This window comes from Passer domesticus, chromosome 6 (genome assembly GCF_036417665.1).
Source record: "Passer domesticus isolate bPasDom1 chromosome 6, bPasDom1.hap1, whole genome shotgun sequence".
NCBI classification, from domain to species: domain Eukaryota; kingdom Metazoa; phylum Chordata; class Aves; order Passeriformes; family Passeridae; genus Passer; species Passer domesticus.
In genome coordinates, this window is record NC_087479.1 from 71,391,010 (window position 1) to 71,398,636 (window position 7,627).

At 48.8% G+C, this 7,627-nt stretch overlaps 1 long non-coding RNA gene across 1 annotated transcript; it reads right to left on the reverse strand.

Moving 5' to 3' along the window:
* Nucleotides 1-3,057: 3,057 nt before the first annotated feature.
* LOC135303990 (uncharacterized) lies at nt 3,058-6,280 on the reverse strand. Its single transcript, XR_010365427.1, has 2 exons — nt 3,914-6,280; nt 3,058-3,483 (listed from the first exon to the last, which is right to left on the reverse strand). It is a non-coding gene; the product is annotated as an uncharacterized LOC135303990 (long non-coding RNA).
* Between the last annotated feature and the right edge of the window lie 1,347 nt (nt 6,281-7,627).

The window sequence follows — 7,627 nt, forward strand, 5'->3', positions numbered from 1 at the left end:
ATATTCCTCAAGGCATTTAATGTAGTGTTAAGTTTGATTTCTGCCAAATCTATTTTGTCCAGTGCCCAGGGCATGCTTGAGGGGTCTCTGTGCCTCTTGCCCTGGGAGGGGCTTGGGGGGAATTTTGTTCTTGTCCCTGTCACCCCAGGCCATTCCCCAGGGAGTTTCCATCATTCTCACCCAAGGGAATGCCTGGGGGGTCTCCCTGCTTGGCCCAGTCTCTGTCCCTCTCAGCCCAGGGGATGCTCGGGGGTCTCTGTCCCCTCACCCTGGTGGTTGCTCGGGGGTCTCTCCATCCCGTTGGCCTCAGGGAATGCTTGTGCAGGGCTGGGGACCAGGGGCTCTGTGTCCCTCTCACCGCTGAGGGTGCTCGGGCCTGGGGGGGCTCTCTGACCTTCTCATCCCTGGGGAGGCCGGGGTGGTCTCTGTCCCTCTCAGCCCTGGTATGACCCCTGCCCAAACATCATCGGGGTCAGAGGGACAGAGACACCCCCAAACCCCCAGAAGGGCTGAACCTGGGATCATGCTCATACCCTCTTCATCTGTTTAGCCCAGAAATGAGTTCTGCACCTTTAAGGCAGGTTCTGAGAGCGAAGGCAGGCAGGAAGTGAGCAGGTTTTTTAAGAAACTGCACTCCTCCATATTCTGGCTCCTGGACAGACAGATAGCAGGACAGGGCTCTCCTTTGGTTTTAGTTAGTTTTTAGCTCTCTGAGGCAGATAAGTGCCCTGGACTGTGGTTTTTCTTTTACTTTAGAGCTGTTTAAACCTGCTCTCAATATCCAGAAGAGCACTGGCAGCTCCACCTGTGGCCCATTGGGCCAAGCCTGGTCCATGGCATTTCCAGTGCTGGAGAAACTGATAAGAGACTGAGTGAGCAGAGCTACAGCCCACAGAGGGACTTTCTGAGTTTGTCATCTCTTTTGGAGCAGCAAGAGGTTTTATTGTTTAATATTGGTCATTTGCTCTACTCGTGAATTCCTTGCCTGTTAAATAACCAGGTTTTTCCACTTTTCTCCAAGGAAATCTTTCCCCAAACTAATTGGGGGAGATGCTGCTTGAATTTGCTTTCTAGAGGAAACCCCTTTTGGAGGTTTTCTCCCAAATTTGCCCTAAACTAGGACAGGGTGGTGGAGAGAGGAGAGAGCCCCAAGTGCCTGGACTGGGAGGAGGCTGGAGAGAGGGACCCTGGAACCCCAAAACCCCCCAGCATCCCTAAGTAGGACCCTGGAGAGGGGGGATCCCCAGGACCCATGGGATCCTTGGCAGCCATGAGAGGGGGGACCACCAGAACCCCAGAGGGATGAGACTGGAATTGGGACACTCGTGGTGGCTTTTTTTTAGATTCACTTTTGTTTTTTGAAGGTTTTCATGGACACCAGGTGACTTCTAGAGATGGACTTGGGTGGAAGATCTTCAGCCTCTCTGTGCTCATCCCTTGTTTTTCCCCAAAGCAGGTTTTCCCATTACCAAACCTTGGCCCAATGGAAGAGAATGCTGCAAGGAAGCAAAAGATGCCCTGAGACACTCAGGCAGGTGAGGAGGAAGTCAGTGCCCCCTTCCCCCTCTCTCCTGCTCCATCTCCCAGCCCAGCACGGCCCTGGCTGCAGGACAACCCCGCTGCTGATGCCGTCCTGCTGGGGATGCACTGGGGGATCTCCTGCCCCTTCCCTCTGGCATGGAGGCACATTCACAGGCTCTGGGGCAGGAGGAGGAACCGCGGGCGGTTTGGGGTGCGTGGCTCGGCTGCTCCCGGCGCGGTTCCCCCGAGCCCCCGGCACAGCTCCACCAGGCCACCCCACCACGGCACTGGCCAGAGGTTCTTTAACAGAAATGCTGGTAAATTGACCATCTGGAATTACACTAAATACGATTTCCAGAAGCTGCTGGTTTGCTGGGCAGTTTGCCAAATTCCACATTGTTGTTTCTTTCAATAAAACTTCACTTTAAAAGGTCTTAGCAAATTCACGCTTGCATAAAATTTGTTGCTACCATGGCCTTCCCTCAAAACTAATTTACATAAAATCATGACACACTTAATTACATCCTCTTAATCCCTCCAGTAAATCCATCATGCTGTTATTTCAATCACAGATTGTTCAACTTGTCAGTGCCTTATTTCTATTAATGGCATCAGAATAAGTTATATTTTGTTGTATGTATAACTTTTAAGGATATCCATTTTTGATTCTATGATGTTTAATTTAATGCAAATTCAGGGTTGATAAGACTAAGCAAAGTTAAACTTCATTAGTGTTAGATTTGAGCAATGTTAAATTACATTTTATTAATTTGAAATCCCGCTGTTCTGGATTGAAAGAAAACATATGTATTCTATTTGCCATCTGTCAGAGGTAGGGCAGTTATCTTCTGTTAATTGGGCAGTAAATTGGACCCCCAATGGCTCCCACAGATCCCAAACACCTGCAAGGACCTCCAAGCTTTCTAAACTCCTTCTTGTGAGAGGAGCCTTGAAGCAGATGTATCCAATCCCAGTCCCAGACTTTCAAGATTTTGTATGTAAGGAATTATAAAGGTGGAATGAAACCTTTCTAGAATTTGTCCCACAGGATTAAGGATGGCAAACCACAGCTGTTTCTATAAATATATATTATCTATTATGGTAATGATTAGACAATATTATCTTAATCAGAAGAATTTGCTCCTAGGTATAACAACTGTAACATATTATATTATATTATATTATATTATATTATATTATATTATATTATATTATATTATATTATATTATATTATATTATATTATATTATATTATATTATATCATATCATATCATATCATATCATATCATATCATATCATATCATATCATATTATATTTTCATATATCATATTATATAATATACTAGGAAGTGATTTCAAAGTAACTGTGTTAAAGTAAAACCAGTTATTAAGCAGAGATTGATGTCACTCCCTGTGTTGGTTTGAAAAGACAGGTGTCTGCTAAGGAAGGCAGGAGCCTCTCCTAAAATGTAAAATGTAAACTCCCTCCCTCTGAATTGTTATAAATTTGAAATTAAGGGGCTCTCAGGAAAAAATATGGGAGCAGGAATAACAGTTCTTTATTAGGGAAACAAATAAAAAGATAAAATAAACAATGCAGTAAAGCAAGACAACACTGACAGAGTCAGAACACAACCTGACACCCTGCTGGTCACGGTGTTGGTAGCAGTCCAATTGGAAATATGGCTGCACTCCTCCTGGAGTGTCAGGTGCGGTTCTGTTTGAGCAGGGATCCTGTAGAAAGGTGTAGTCTTCCTCTGAAGATCCAGTGGAAGAGGCAGCAGCTGTTCCTCTGGGAAATCCAGTGGAGAAAGCCATGTTGGTGTTCCAGAATTTTTAAGATTATATCTGGTAGGAATGCTTGGTTCTCCCCTCTGGGCAGATCATCTCACAATGGGATGCTGTAGTTCTTATCAGTCATGCAGTGACATTCAATAGCCTGTTATCAGCAGATGTCTGCCCTGAGGAAGGAGTGGGTGTGGAAGAGATAAGGAAAACTTCCCACTTAACAGAAGACAACTGCCATACAGATGGCAAAGAGAATACAATCTGTTTGGCAATCCAGGACTGTCTCCTTTGTGAAACTCAGAGGCCCCAAGGAGCCAAGGGTCCATGGTGACTTTGTGGAGCCCAGTGTCATGGAGGAGGCATTGTGACACAGTGAGGGCACATGGAGCCGAGGGGCCCTGGTGACAGATCAGGGCTTTGTGGGAGCATGAAGCCATTGTGACATTGCAAGGTCTCATGGAAGCACGGGGCCATTGTGACACTGCAGAAGGAAGGGGACCAAGGAGACCATTGGGACACTGTGGGGTCCCACAAAACCAAGGGAACAGGGAACAGGTCTGGCTGGCTGGGCCTCCTGGGGATCACCTGACAGGTCCAGCTGACCTTGGCATGTCGAGGGCTGCTTTCTCATCTGTCCCTGAAGCACTGGGGCTCTGGGCTTTCCTTCCTATGGGAGAGAACTGTCCTTGTCCTCCAGGGGCCCATTGTCAAAACTGGGATTCCTCCTCCAAATTTCCTTATATGCAAAGATTGTTCCCAGATGAAATCTGCCAGGAGTGACAGCTCTGGCTGCCTTGGCCATCCAGGAACCACCTCTCATCTGACTTTGAAACACTGGGACCATATGATTTTTTTTCTTATGGGAAAAAAATCCATCTCGACCAGGCACCCATGGCTAAAATTGGGCATCTGCCTCCAGCATTCCCTATATCCAAGGATAACTCCCAGACAAAAGCTGCCAGGACTGACAAGTGTGGCTGGCCTTGGCTTCCTGAGGGCTGCTACTCATCTGCCTCTAAAACACTGGGGCTTTGTGCTTTCCTTCGTAATGAAAAGAACTCTTCTTCCTGTCCAGGTGCCCACGGCCAAAATTGAGATTCCACATCCAAAGTGCCCTATGGCCAAGGGTAGCCCCTAGACAAAAGGTGCCAGCAGAGACAGGTCTGACTGGCTTGGCCTAAGGGTGGCCACATCTCATCTTCTTCCAGAACACTTGGACTTCACACTTTTTTTCCAGTACAAAAAAACCCCCATTCATCTTGACCAGGTGCCCATGGTCAAATCTGGGATTCCATCTCAAGAGCTCCATACATCCAAGGATTTTCCCCCAATGAAAGATGCCAGGACAGACAGGTCTGGCTGCCCTTGGCCTCTTGGGGGCTGCCTCTCACCTGCTTACCAAACACATTGGGTTGGTGATTTCCTTCCAATGGAAAAGTACCATCCTTCTTCTCAAGGTGCCTGTGCACAAAATTGAGATTCTTCCTCCCAAATTCCATATATCCAAGGATTCCTCCATGACAAAAGCTGCCAGGACAAACAGGTCTGGCTGGCTTGGCCTCCCGAGAGCCACCTCTCTCCTCTTCTGCCTTTGAAACTCTTGGGCTCTGTGCTTTCCTTCCCATGGAAAAGAACCATCCTTCTTATCTACACAGAAATGGCCTAAATTTGGATTCCACCTCCCAAATTTGCTATATCCAAGGGTTGCTTTCAGACAAAAGCTACCAGGACAGAGAGGTCTGGCTGTCCTAGGCCTCTGATGGCTGCCTTTCATCTGCCCTGGAAACACCTCTGTTCTGTGCTTTCCTTCCTATGGAAAACAACTGTGCTTCTCCCCCAGGTGTCCATGTCTGAAACTGGGATTCCACCTCTAAAATTCTGTATATCCAAGGGTTGCTTCCAGGCAAAATCTGCCAGTACCATCAAGCCTTGGCCTCTGGTGACTGCCCCTGCAACACTGGGGGTCGGTTCTTTCCTTCCCATGGAGATCACTGGGACACTGTGGGGACCTCACGAAACCAAGGGGATCATTGTGGCACCACTGGAGCCCATGGAACCAAGGGGCTGTGGTGACACAGCAGGGCTTCATGAAACCCAGAGACCATTATGACTCTGTGGGACCTGATGGAACCATGGAGATCATGAGCACCCTTCATGACCTCGTGTCACCAAGGGGACATTATGACACGTCAGGGCCCCATCGAACCAAGGGAACATGGAGCAGGTCTGGCTGGCTTGGCCTCCCAGGGGCCACCTGATAGGTCTGGCTGATCTTGGGATGTCAAGGGCTGCCTCTCATCAGCTCCTGGAGCACTGGGGCTCCATGCTTTCCTTGCTATGAAAAGAACCATCCCTCTTTTCAGATGCCCATTGGCAAAACTGATACTTTCCCTAAAAAATTTTCCAATATGCAAGGGCATCTCTCAGAAAAAAAACCTGCCAGCTCTGGCTGGCCTTGGCCTGTGGTGGTCAGCTCTCATCTGCCCCTGAAACAATGGAGCTCTGTTCCTTCATTCCTTAGGAAAAGAACCCATTTTCATGCCCACGGCCCATGGCCAAAATTAGAATTTGGCCTCCCAAATTCTGTATATGCAAAGATTGCTCCCAGACAAAAGTAACCAGAACAGACAGGTCAGGCTGGCCCTGCCCTCTGGTGATTTTCTTAGACCATGAGCTGAATGTTTCCATTTGAAAACACCTTGGAGAGGGCCCGGAGATCTCCCAAGGAGGGGTTCTGAAACCTTGGGCCCATGACCACTACATATGGACAAAGGAGCTCTGTGCTCTGTGCTGTTGTGGTGGTATTGCATCATGGAAGGGATGTCCGAAAAGAAGCTGCTAGCAGTTTCCTCCATGTCTGTCAAAAACACCCAATCAGTAATTAGCTTTGAGAATTGACAATCTGTTAAACCACTAAGGAAGCTGTACACGGCTCTGTGAAGACACACGTTAAAGACGAGAAAGCCTGGGAGGGTCTCTTTCCGTTCTGTCTGGCAAAGAGGTAACAAGGCTGGCCCAGCCCCTGTCTCAGCCGGGCCGGGCCGGGCGGCTCCTGCCGTGGGGCCGGGCCCCTTCCCAGGGAGCCCCCAGGCCCCATCGGCTGCCGGGCAGGGCAGGGGAGGCCGCGGGGCCGAGGCCGGGCCGGGCCATGGCTGCGGTTTCCAACACCTGGGCGCTACCGAGCCCTGCCCCGCCGCCAGCCCGGGCCCAGCCAGGATCTGCCGGGCCCCAGGAGCAGCCCCGGGCCGGGCCGGCTCGGCCAAGATTCTGCCACCTTTGGGGTTCACCCGCAAGCCCCGGGCAGGGGGAGGAGAAGCCATGGGCCCCGGCCGTGCTGCTGCTGTGTTCTGGCCTGGCTGCTGAGATCCTGGCCCTGCCCCAGCGCGGCGCATCCTGACACAGCCCCAGCGCAGCCGCTGCAGAAACCTCCATGGTAAAACAGCTCTGGCCGCAAGGACCGAGCCCGGCCGGGGTCACGGAACCATCTGCAGGTCTCAGGAGAGATATTAACTCTTTCAGTGCTTCCATCCTCCCTCGAGTAAGAGAAAAGGACAAAGTGCAGGCACACAGAGGAGCAACATGAAGACACCGAGGTCAGTGAAGGGGACGTTGAGTCCCGGATGGGAGGGATGAGGAAATGCCATAACCTTGGGACTGAAATCCTCTTGTGAAGCTATAGAGAAGGATGTAATTGATACATCAGACTCTCTTTTTCCCTATAACACATTGAAAAGGATGGGAAGATGACTTGTTCAGGAAAGACCTCCATGGTAAAGTAAGCAAATGTTGAAGTAGCTGTGTTCCCATGTGAAGTTTGAACAGACAGAGCAGAGTGATGAGACCCTGTGCCCTCATAGGGAGAAGAAGAAAACCACTGTTCTCAGAGATGAAGATGATTTCAGAAATAGATGAAGAGAACATTTGCTCTTAAACAGCTCATCTTTAAACTAATACCCCATTAGTTGACATGGCCCATAAACACAACTGTGGGAAAAGCTGTCAAAAAATGGGAGGGACTTCATGATTGCAGATTTTCCAGGTGGCTGCTATTAATGGAAATTGAGAGCCACAAGAGAACTCTTTTCTTATGGAGAAGTCTCCATAGCAAGAAAGAGAGACTCCTCTCCCTACATGAACTGAAGGAAGACTACTCTAGAGAAGGTAAACTGAAAATATTAGGTTTTGTCTCTTTACATTGTCAGTAAGAAAGAAAAGGTTGTAGGGAAAGAAAAGTGTTCCAAAAGTTTTGTTCTGATTCTTATTGCACTTTCTTTTAGTTAGTATTAATAAACCTTTCTTTATACCCTTTTAAAGTTT